The following is an 11781-nucleotide window of genomic DNA, read 5'->3' on the forward strand; positions in this document are numbered from 1 at the left end:
AACTGTAACTGTGCCCTCTAACCACGGTCGATATCATAACCACAGCCCTGCATTGTAACCACAGCAGGAGCAGGAACCGTGTCGGCAAGGCTTTGGGCTGCTTTCTGCCTGTCAGATGTTACATCTTTCCAGGATGTTTCTTCCTCTGTAACAGTTAACAAATAACATGAATGAATCGAGCAATAAGATGCCACATTGCTGCCTGTGACTGGACTTCTCCAGCCTGACTAACTTCAAATGCCCTCCTAAGTCAGTGGTCCACGAGTCCCCAGAGAGTTAGTCAGAGTTTCCAGCACTCAGGATTGCTGCAGACAAAGCCACAGTGCCAGTCGTAGTTTCGTGCAAGCTGACGTGCGAGCACAGGGCTGGGCATGGGGATGAGCAGGGCATCCAGCGCGCAGCCACCAGCTCTTCTAAGCAGCTCTGCATTTATAGATTCAACAGTCCAGCTTTGCAGCTTGTCACCAAAGATGTAGGCTGAAATATTTTACTTTCCCCATCTCCCCCTTGCGAATTATTAATAAAAAGTAAGTACGAAAAGGAAGGAAAGGTAACTTTTCTGCTGCATTGTAAGACTGCCATAACACCAAGGCCATGCCATTTTGCCTCTCAGCTCAGAAGCCTTCCTCCAGCCAGACCCCAGGCTCTGTCCTGAGATCATGCACCCTGCTGTGTACCCCCTCAGCCACTTTTCTTCCCCCGTGTAGGCTATATTGATGTCTGATTTGTGGTCTTCTGCTCTTTGTGGTTATGCTTCTGTCTTCCCCTCCAGGAGCTGCTAAGAAGCCCTGCCCAAATCTGTGTGCTGACTGCAGCAGTCTCTCTTTAGTCGTCGCCAAAATTTTCTAATAAACAAAGGTTTTGCGATGAACCAGGACAAATGGAGAAGAGTTTAACCACAGGCAAGAAAGGGGCTGGTTTTACCGCTGCCCTCTGCTTCATGGTCATACTGAAGTTCCCTGTCCCATCCTTCAGCATGAAGGCCCTGGGGGAGGAGGGGACTGCCCCTGGGGGTGTCTTTGCACAGCACCTCACCCTGCATGACCCACCAAGGAGCCCACTAAGGCAGAGTGAGGGTGGGTGGCATGCACACCCAGCAGGTTCAGAGGGACCACCACAGAGGTCTGGGCACGACCATCAAAAAAGTCCCACAGCTGTGGGGAGAGGAAAGCACGTGCTTGTGTCTCCCCTAAGTACCTGTTGGTTGAGTCTTCTGGGCACAGGCTAGAGAAGACTTTGATTGGCCATTTTGTATAACATTAAGTTGAAAAATAAATAGAAAAAAAACAAAAAACCCCTGCCTTTGAAACTGGGTCAGTGTTACAGTGGTGAATAAAAGTAAGCAAGCACCCCTGCTTGGGGCTCTCTGCACCTGGTGAGGAATGAGTAAACTATTACCACCCAAATGAGAAGTGAATAAACTCCATTTACTTGCCTTTGCCCTTGACTTTGATGTGCAGAATCAAAATCTCCAGACTTCCTGCACTGATGGAAACAGCACATAGATGCCAAAACTTCCTCAGGACCCTTGTGGTCCTGCAATCTCCCCTCCTTCCCCTGCTCTCTGCCCCTTTATCCACTGATCAAACATCTGAATTCAAAGAGATTGATCCTGGGGTAAGCATTATGTCTTCACGCATTTCTATTATAATCAAGAGATTATCTGGTCCTCTGAAATAAAAATGGATACAACAGCAAAGACATCAAAGGCAGAGCCCAGCTCTGGCCATGGCCTTTCTCCAGTCAGGAGACAAACACCCAGCTCCTCACTGCTGCTCTTGGGCAATAAATAATTCCCGCTGAAGACAAAGGAGACGGGGAGAAGCAGACAGAGAGCACATGCTGCTTCGTTTAGCAGCACATTCCCTACTTGAAATGCACTGAGCAGCCAAGCCACTGGCCAGCATTTACCCATCCGATAAAATAATGTGTTGGAAAGTGGATTGCAGGCAGCCAGGATGGAGACAGCAGCGACGTGAGTGGCTAGTCTTTCTGGCAAACACTGGCAAACAAATGTTACATGCCTTCCCTTGTGCCCAAGCTGCATGGGGCTCTGCGATAGGGTTGGTCAGCAGCAGGAGTGAGGGCAAGGAAAGGGGTTTGCCAGCTGCTGGCCTTGCAAGGGGCTGTGCCTCAGTGCGGTCGATCTGGCAAGGGTCAAATATGGTGTCTGCAGACTGCAGCGGGAATCTGGCAGCTGGCTCTGGTGTGAGACAAGCTGATGCTTTAAGCTAGTAGGCTGGGTCTTCTTGACATGGACAACTCTGAACAGGAGCCCATGCCATCAGCACTGAAATCAAGCCCCATGCTGATGGCAGTGACAGCAGGATCAGGCTCCTCTTTCCCATCTCATGATGGCATCTCATGAGAGATGAGAAGCTTTCCATCTCTGCTTAAAGAGGAAAGAGTTTGCACTTTCACGGCAGTGGCTGGTGCTGTGCTGTCTGAGGTCAGCTCTCCACTGGTGGTGGCTTTGGAAGAATCTGTTGGAGAAAGGGGCTAGCACCAAGCAAAGGCTGAGTCTTTCTGTTCACCTCTCTTATCTCCTGTTCTTCTCTCCTGGTTTAATTGTTCTTTGGGGTGGTTGGAAAGGCATATTTATCCTGCCTTCAGCCCAGCACCTTGCATCTTGTCTCCTTTCAACTGGCAGAGCAGGACGCTAAGGCTAGGTGTGAGGTGTCTTGCTAAAAGATGGCATCGTTCTGTCAAGAGGGAGCATGGGAGTCAAGAGGAAAGGAAGGCAGAGGAGAGTCTAAGAACAAGAAGACAAATCCAGAAACAGGAGACAAAAGGGACTGCCAGAAGAAAGAGGAGGAAGAAAAGCTGGAGTTGTGTGAACAGAAAAAACAGAGTGAAGGAAGAGCCTACAGCAGATAGATATTTATATTGCTTTGACTTCCAAAGGTTTGAAGACATCTTCCTACTGACTCACTGTTCTGGACATGCTTTAAATAACTGCCTGACCTTGCTTCTTTGCCCTCTGACTTGTCTTCTGCTGTAGCTGGCTGCTGTTGTTGCCCATGATCATAGAGCCCTCAGGGCCACAGGTGGCTCTTGACAGGGAGGTTGGCCTTGTGGGGCAGTGGAGTGCCTGGGGGCTGCAGAAACAAAACATGTCATCCTCAACACAGTGATGGTGAGCTGGGGAGATGCTTCTTGCCTGTGCTTTGCCCTGTGCAGACCCTGCTTGCTCAGGCCCAGCTAGCTCACACACCTCTTGCTCCAGGTGTGCGGTTCAGCTGACTCCCATCACCCTTTCCTCTTTCTCTTGTCCCAAAGACTATGGGGTCTCCTGCCCTCTCTTCTTTTGCTCCTTTTCAGGCAAGTCTTAAGGAAATCAGAGAGCTGCTCCTTTCCCAGCCCAGCTCAGCTATTCTGTCTTGCTCTCCATTTTGTTGCAGGCTACTTGCAGATCCTGGCAATGTCACTATACTAAATAACATATATGATGGGAATAGCCACATTGGCTTTCTGGTCCTCATGTGTAAGTACCTTTGTATCCAAGCACCAGCTTGTGCTGTGGGAGGAAATCACAGGGTCCATTGGGTGGATATCCCATAAGCTGTCCCGCATTCTACCTTGCATTTTATTCAGATTTTGTCTCAGCTTTTTTCTGGTCCCACAGGGTGCACAAGACTGTAAAGGCACATAAAGCGCTTGACATTTATTACATGGGTTTAGAAATCTGGGTTAGGGCTGGGCATAGAGATGCACCACCTTGTCCAGGGTTGGTTCATAGTCTCTAGCACAGCTGGGCCTGAAAGTGCAAAACTGAGGGCACACAGGCTCAGAAGGGACAAGGTGTCCTCAGGCATGCTGCGCTGGGCAGGGGCAGCAACTTTGCAAGTTCTCCTGCTGAGCCATCGGTATTTGTCCGCTGACATTTTCTGCATGAGGACTTTGTTTCCCTGCTGCGAACTCTCCCCAGAGGAAATCCTGCCTCTGACGGAACGCCTGGAGTGCTGGAGCAGAGCTGGGCTGGGGCTTCCTCTGGCGACTTTTCAATAGTTAATGAGTGAGGTCAACACAAAAGCATTTCTAGCCTCACAACAGCCCCTGTGCAGTTGCTGCCATCTGGATGATCAGGCCGAAGAAACACCAAACCAGTCAAATCCAAACCAATTTCCTCTGTCAGCTGTGAACTGTCTTGCTGTCTAATAGCCAAGTCCCATCTTCATGGGGAAACCCACCAGTCTGAATGATAACATTCATAAACAGCCTTGCTTTGTTTTCCAAAGGCTTCAGACATTTCTAACACACACAATCCTCACTAAAGTTTCCAAGCAAGTGACATCTTAGTAGTGATTGTTGCAGAGAAAGAACATGTGTTTTCCACTTCACTTACACCCTTGGTATAATGGGGCGGAGGAGCTTTTGGATGGATCCGGGTCATGGAAGGCCCAGCTGTGGCCAGGCACGCTCCTGCTCACTAAATGTACCTGGGAGCCCAAAGAAACCTAACCGGTGAGAAAGGCAAGGCAGAAACATCACCAAATGGTATTGTTCTCCATAAATTTTCAGTACTCAGTGATTTATGTTTCTGAATAAAGAACATCAAGCATACTGGATGGCTTAGTGGCTGTTCTACACCAAAACACTTTCTAGCTCCTTTTTCACATACTGTCACTAAGTCTTATGGAGTATCTCACAAGTGGAAAATGAGCTGGAATTGAAATAAATTGTCCTGGAGGCAGCTGCAGGCTCACGGGTGTTCAATGTGTAAAATTCTAGTAAGCATCGCTTCACTCGCAAGATATCTATTTGCCAGAGGTTTATTTTACAAGCTCTATACACTGTTGTTGTTATTTCTGTTGTTAGCAGGCCTTAGGTTTGCTCAGAAAAAAAAGAACCTTTTTGAATCTGACACCTTACCACAAGAGGATAAGAAATTGTCCTGCACTTGGCAGCTTAAGTTTGAAATACAGAGGACAGATGAAGGAGGGAAAGAAAGGCACGGGAAGGTTCAGTTACCTACCTGAGTTCATGCAGCAAAGCAGCAGACCCTAATTTACAGCCCTGCATCTGCAGGCATGTCCTGAGCCTTACGCCAGCTCTGGGTCCCTGGAGCAGCTTTCGGTGGCATGGCTTGTCACTCTTCATTTGTGTCTCAGAATGACTCATGGCTGGACGAAGGGATACAGCTGGGACCAAAACATGGAAACAGAAGAGGAGAAAGAATAAAAGGAATGAGTGAAGGAGGATAAGCACATTTTCAGGTGATTTGGGGTCACGAGCATGAAAGGAAGGGGTCAGGCAACAGAGGCAGAGAGCTGTGATGACAGTGTCCTGGCAGACAACAGGGTAGAAGGTGACAAGAGAGAAGGAAGAGGGGTGGAAGGGCTGCCGAGCAGGTGCAGGGCCACAGCTAGTGAAAAGGGTGAAGTGGGTCGAGAAGGGGCAGAGGAGCTGACAGACAGGCTGGGAATGAGGAAGAAGGTGACAGCTCTCTGAAAGCACTGCAAGCCCAAGACTTAGAGGAAGATTTAAACCCGGTTTTGGGGTAGATGGAGGATGCTGCAGAGATGGGCAGGCCCAACCCCATGGGGCAGAGGGAAGCAGCAGGGGATGGAAATGCAGCGACATGGCCAGGGACACAGTTACTGCAGTTTAGCTTGAGAGCGCGCAGGGAAGGGCAGAGGAGTGAAAGCGCATCTGTCCCTAAAACTGCCGTTAAGGTGTGAAAGCAAGAGCATTAAATGAGCGACTCCCCATAGCTGGGGGCATGGGCATAGCTGTGACAGCGAACACACCCTGGAAAAATCAAATTACTGTATTTTACCTTGCAGCCAGAACGATGCACCCGGCCGGGTACCTCAGCCCAAACAGCAGTTTCATTTCCCACCCACCGGGAGGCGATGGGGGTCCCTGCCGTCGGCCGCGGGGCCGCCCAAGTTGTGCTTTTTGGGGAGGCCCACGAGAGGGAGCCAGGAGTAAAGGAAAGGCGGCTGCTGCCTCTGCCGGGGCCCGCCGAGCCGCCGTCCCCTCGTCCCCCCACCCTCCCGGCCCGGCGGCGGCGGTGAGGAGCCGTCGGGGGGCTCCGCCGAAGGGGCCCGACACGCCTCGCACCCCCCGGGCCCCCCACACATCGCGACACGCGCGACCTGCACAGCTGGGGTTTGGCCCCCAAGGGGTTAATATTGTATTTACACATCACTTGGTGCATTAAGCAGGAGGTAAAAGCCGCAAGCGGGCTCGGTGACATCCCTGTGAATATCCACGGAATAAATTCAGTATGTAACCTTTGCTGTCAAAGGCTAAACCTGATGCAAGTGGCTCCCAGCGCAGGGGCCAGCAGGCTGGCGGTGGTCCTGTTAGCAGCCCCTGTGCCAGCACCTTCCCCCTGCCTGCCATGATGAAGGGAGGATGAGGAGGTGAGCGTGAGAAAACGCAGCATTGCTGGTACGGATGAAAGCTGCTTTCTCAGCATCCACTGAAGTCTTTGAATTTTCACTTCGCTGGGAACTAAATGGGGTTTGGACTTGCCAGGGGATGATCCTTCGAGCTCCAAGCTGGTGAGGAAGGTGAGCACATGATTGCGTTAAGCCTCTGTTTAAGCACTTTTCTGAATCTGGGCTACAGAGCTCAGCATGTTGCAGGAGGAGATCTGGACTCGAAAGAGCTACATCCACTTATTTGGGGATCAGTCCTTGTCTTGCTGAAGTCTGTGGGAGATGTGTTGGCCCAGAGAGCAGGGAGGTCACAGTAACCTGTGCACCTCCCTGCATGGGCTACAAAACACTGCCGGTGCCGCAGCAGGGAGGCAGCAGCTCCGCTGACCAGGGAAGGAAGCTCTTGAGGCTGCATCAGTAACCTGACACATAGAAATTGCTGTTTTAAAAAGTGGCTACAAAGGAAAAATACAGCCCTTATTGAAAGGCAAATTAGCAGCAGGCTCTCTCCAGCGAGTGTTCAGGGAAAGCATACAGGGCCCATGTTGTTATTACTCTCCTGAAGCTTCCTACCACACTGTGAGAGGCACAGCCAGCACTGGATAAATAATACATCATAATTTTCAAGTCCCAGAGAGGTGACTTGGAGGTAGTTCAAAAGTTCAGTGAATTATCAGTTCCCCTTGGGTTCTTTATTTCTCTTGCAAAGGATGCTATCAATCTCGATAACTCACTAGCTTCCAAAAATAATAATAAGTAAAAGATCATTATGTTGAAATATGTGTTGTAAAGCAGCATAGCAATTTGGAAGATTAATTCTGTCCAGAAGGGGCAATAGCTGCTGGCTAGAGATGGGCTGGACACCAATTACTGCTCTCACTCATTGCTTCCATGGGCAGGGATTGGGAAAACACCTGCAGTGCATGAATAATTCTCCTTGAGTTAATATGCTTTCATTCAGTGCTGATTAACTCTATTTATACCTCATCTATGGTGATGAGAGCAATGTGATTCATTCCTTTATTTCTGTAACTCTGTGATAAACTGCATTTATTTGCCACCTCTGACCTCCTCACATGCACACTGCCTATTAATCCTTCTCAGCCCAGGCTGCTGTTGCCATCCCAGGCTGTTCAGTAGCCATCAAACAGCTGCTTCTCATTTTCTTTCCTTCACTTAAAAGCACCTGCTACAAAAATGTGGGTCAAGGGAGAAAATTGACTGGAAATTTCACTATGATGATGGAGGAGAGGGGGTATATTTTGTGCACGTAATATCTAGCTTGGTAGGGTGCTTGTCCTGTAGCGAAGCCTTAAGGTACTACTGAAGAAACAATGATGAAATGTGATCTATTCGGGGTATTCAGTCCTGGGTGGGTGACAGCTGCAAGGTAAGGCATCCTGACTGTGCCTTGATTTTTAAGGCATGACCAGCTTGAAATCAAATGTTGCCATTGCTGTCACTGAGGACTAGCCCATGTCATGGGATATTTACTTTCATTTTTCAGGTTTATTTTCACTTTTATTTCTCTAGCTCCTACTCAGTCAGGGCTACAGGGTTCACAGCCTGGGGTTTTACTCTTCCAGCAGGCTGATTGGAACACATTATGGCCAAACACTGCCTTCTGAGGCTGCCAGGATGAAGTCTGCAAAAAGACCCTGAATGGACGAAATGCTACTGCTTCTCCCCCATCAGCACAGCACTACTCAAACCCAGCACTAAAGCTTGTCTTAAAATGGAATGTAAAGTAAAAATATCTGATGGCTTCCAAGAAGTAGAGATGCTCTTTTTCCCCTTTGCAGGTAGATATGCATTGCCCACTGGAAACACTGGCTGGTAAAATCCCTCACACTCATAATGGGAGCACAGACATGTAATCTATCCCAGTCTGCGAGCAAACTGGGGAAGTTTGATTTTGGTTGTCAGAGTCATTCTAGGAATGACTTAGATTTTGCTGAGCTGGCGGATGGCTTGCATTTTCTTGTAAGCTCTCTAGGTCCAAGTATTTCAGTACTTGGGTTTCCAGTATAGCAGGCAAACATCTTAAAACTTTAAAATATTACCCTGAGATCATTTCAACTCATAGAGTTATGGAATCATGAAGCAATTTAGGTTGGAAGGGACTGCCAGAGATCATTTGGTGGTCCAACCCCCCTTCAAAGACTAACTTCAAGATCAAACCAGGTTACCCAGAGCCTTTCCCCATTAAGCCTTGAAAATCTCTAGGGATGGAGATTGTACAACCTCCATAGCTGACCCTTTCCAGCATTTGACTACCCTTGCTGTGAAAATTTTGCCTTTATATATAATATCTTAGCTTTTACACATCCTTCCGTGCCATTCTAAATCCAACATTTAGGACCTGCAGCATTTTCCATAATCTAGGCAGGAGGAAACTTGGCCTTTCTGCTCAGCCCTGCCCATGCTCTCTCTGCAGCATAAGCATGTTTTTTTGGTATGGGACAGGCTGAACCCCCTGGAGAAGCTGAAATACCTCCTCTAATATCTGATCCCCACCACTGAGCTATGAATCTTTTCCCTCTGACTTTCTGAGGGCATGTTCCTCTTTTGCATTTTCCTTTGATCATTGTTTCAAAATCTTGAGGGGATTCAGCTGCCTGCTCTGTTTATCTTGCTACCCTTTCTTCTCATTCAAGGTCTCCAAACACCTTCCCTAGGAATGAGATAAAAGCTTGCACTGAGACCCTGGCCCTTTTGTCTAATTCTCCAGTCTGCCTGGATCTCCTCACCGGCCTTATCAGGCTTAAATATCGTACAGTTCATGTAGATGCAAGAGAGCTCACTGTCCTCTGTTTCCCCACATTTCAAACCACACTTTTACTTCCAGCGTGTCCAAGGTCTTTCCTTTTCTTGGTAGACAGCTGTGCTCAGCAGCCCACTCTGTTGTGGTGGCACTTCAGAGCCAGGTCACTCTAACCAAGCCTTCAGTGAAGAATTTGTTTTAAATGGCCTTCTGCCACTGATGGCTGTGGTTCAGGCGACGTTATTTGCCAGTGCTTTTGGTCATCATTTGGTACCCATCAAATTATAACCAGAGGGTGGTGGAGGTTTGTTGCACTGAGCACATGGGTGAGTTTGGGGATAAGAAGGTCAGAGCTGGCAAAGGTGGGTTAAATCAACCCTTCATCATCACTGTGGCAGTGCTGGGTGTTCAGCTGCAGGGCTTGCTGGCTCCAGAATTAGCAGTTTTGCTCCCTCCCTGTAGGCTACAAGGGAAGATCTTCCCTTAGTGCTGCTCCCTCTGAAATCTGAGAGAACCCCTGAGATGCCAGCTGGCTATTTGGGAAGAGTGGTCAGTCCTGTGGAGCAGGACTGTTTTGGCACAACATACTGCCTTTACCTGCTTTGGAGGCTGAACACCGATGTCAGTCTCCCTTTGGCTTCTCTTGGTTTGTTTCAGTGTGTTCTCTTCAATTCTGTCTCTCTTTGCTGAGGTTTTTCTCCCTTGAAAGCCATTGCAAGGCTTCCCAGAACCAGTCCTTCCTTGACAATGTGGAGGATTACCTCTGACAACAACAGTCCTCACTGCCCGCCACGCGCTTCCAACACCCTTCTCCCCACGAGGTCCCAGTGCTTGCCCAGGCTGCCTGCTCTCAATGTGGTCCAGGTGAAGTTGACAGCAGATGCATATCAATCACCATTAGATTACACTAGTTTGTGGTGTCCAAGACTGCGACCTGCTGCTTATTCTTACCTTGAGTGGCTCAGTGCCTCCTGCTAGTGTGAAACGGCCCCAAGTCAACCAAGGGCATGTTGCACCTGGAGATGTTTTCTGCCTCCAGAAGATCAGTAGAGTGTCAAAGGCCTAGATAAGAAAGAGGAAGGCCCTTAAAACTGGGCTCTTATAGTCCTGCTGTTGCACTGTGGCATGGGAGAGGGATGTTTCACATTTAGGTGAGGTCACATAACCGCCAGCAGAACCGACAGGCTGGCCAGGAAAGGCTTCATCAAAAGACACCAAGATTTTCACTTGGGAAAACCACCATAATTTGGAAAAATTCAAATAATTCCTTTTTTCCAGGCATGCTATTGAAGGAAAGCCATCAGTACTGAGAGATGGTTAGATCTGAGAGGTGGCACAACTGTCTGCAGATGGATGGACATTGGAGTCAGGCTGTATGGGGAGCCTGAAAATAACCTGCTGCAAGCCCAGAAAATAACTGTAAAGGGATAACACAGCTGCTGCCATAAAAAGCAAACCTTTTGACTTCTTGCACCACCCTGTGCATGGTGTCCCCCTCCTCTCCATCCCTTCTCGCTCCCTATGAGCGCTGCTGTAAGGCACATCCTGGAGCCGTGGTTAATGAAGAAGTGATTTGTCTCATAACTGCAGCTTTACACAGTGTGCTACTGTGGGCGTTACAAATTGCTAAGCAGATTTAAAGTGTTCTTTGAGTTGCAAACTGCAGTATTTCTCCACATAGTGATTATTATTCATCTTTTCCAAGACACCGTGGGCCTGATCCTGCAATCTGCACTCCTATTAAAGTCAGTGCTGTGGGAGTACTGCCAGTGTACAGACGGCAGGAGTAAGACCCAATTAATGCATCCACAGGGAAGAGCAGAGCAGCAAACAAGCTTTTTTCATTTTTTCTTTCTTTTTTTTTTCCTCTGTGCATGTATGTGAATTTTCTTGTTCCGTGGGCATTTTCAGAGACATGTGTCCAGGTGTGGGCTGCTGGCCACTGCAGTACAGGTGTGCTTGCAAGCTTCCAGGCTCTCTGGGGACACATCCTCCCTTATTCTGCCTCTTTCTTTCTTTGTGGTCAGATGACCAGTAAGTCTTTCTCAATGGAAACATCATCAAAACTGGTTCACAGCCATCAAAAGTTTTGCTTTGGTCCAGCTGATGTTGCCCAACACCACCGTGTTTGATCTAAAACAGGTGCACCTGTTGTGCTATAGAGCTGGTAATCCTTGTTCTTCCCCCTGAGCCATAAGTGTGGTGGGAAGGGGCACATTAACAGACTTAAAATGCTATGTTTCAAAAAGCAGGAGGTCTAAAAATGTGGTGTGGGTGTATGCCTTGAGCCCTGACCTGTACCAGCAGCCCTGCAGGGGCTGGTCCCCACCAAGATCACCCCCGTGGGATGCTGCAGAGAGCATTTATTGGTCTGTTCCTGACCCAGCACCAGGGTCTGTCCACGGGAAATCTGGAAAAAAGCCTCTGACCTCATTCATCCTTTTCTGAGGAAGACAGCTCAGACCTCTTCTGAAGGAGAAGGCAACTCTCCTCCCACATCTGGCCCTCTGCTCTCCCTGCACCACGGTGACACCAAGGGGGTGAGCTGCTGCTGCACTTTAAGGAACACAAAACCCCGGATGGCTGCCATGATGGCCCAGCCCCTGGGCTGTCCCTCTGGTTCTTGTG

Source organism: Athene noctua, chromosome 6 (genome assembly GCF_965140245.1).
Source record: "Athene noctua chromosome 6, bAthNoc1.hap1.1, whole genome shotgun sequence".
Classification (NCBI taxonomy): domain Eukaryota; kingdom Metazoa; phylum Chordata; class Aves; order Strigiformes; family Strigidae; genus Athene; species Athene noctua.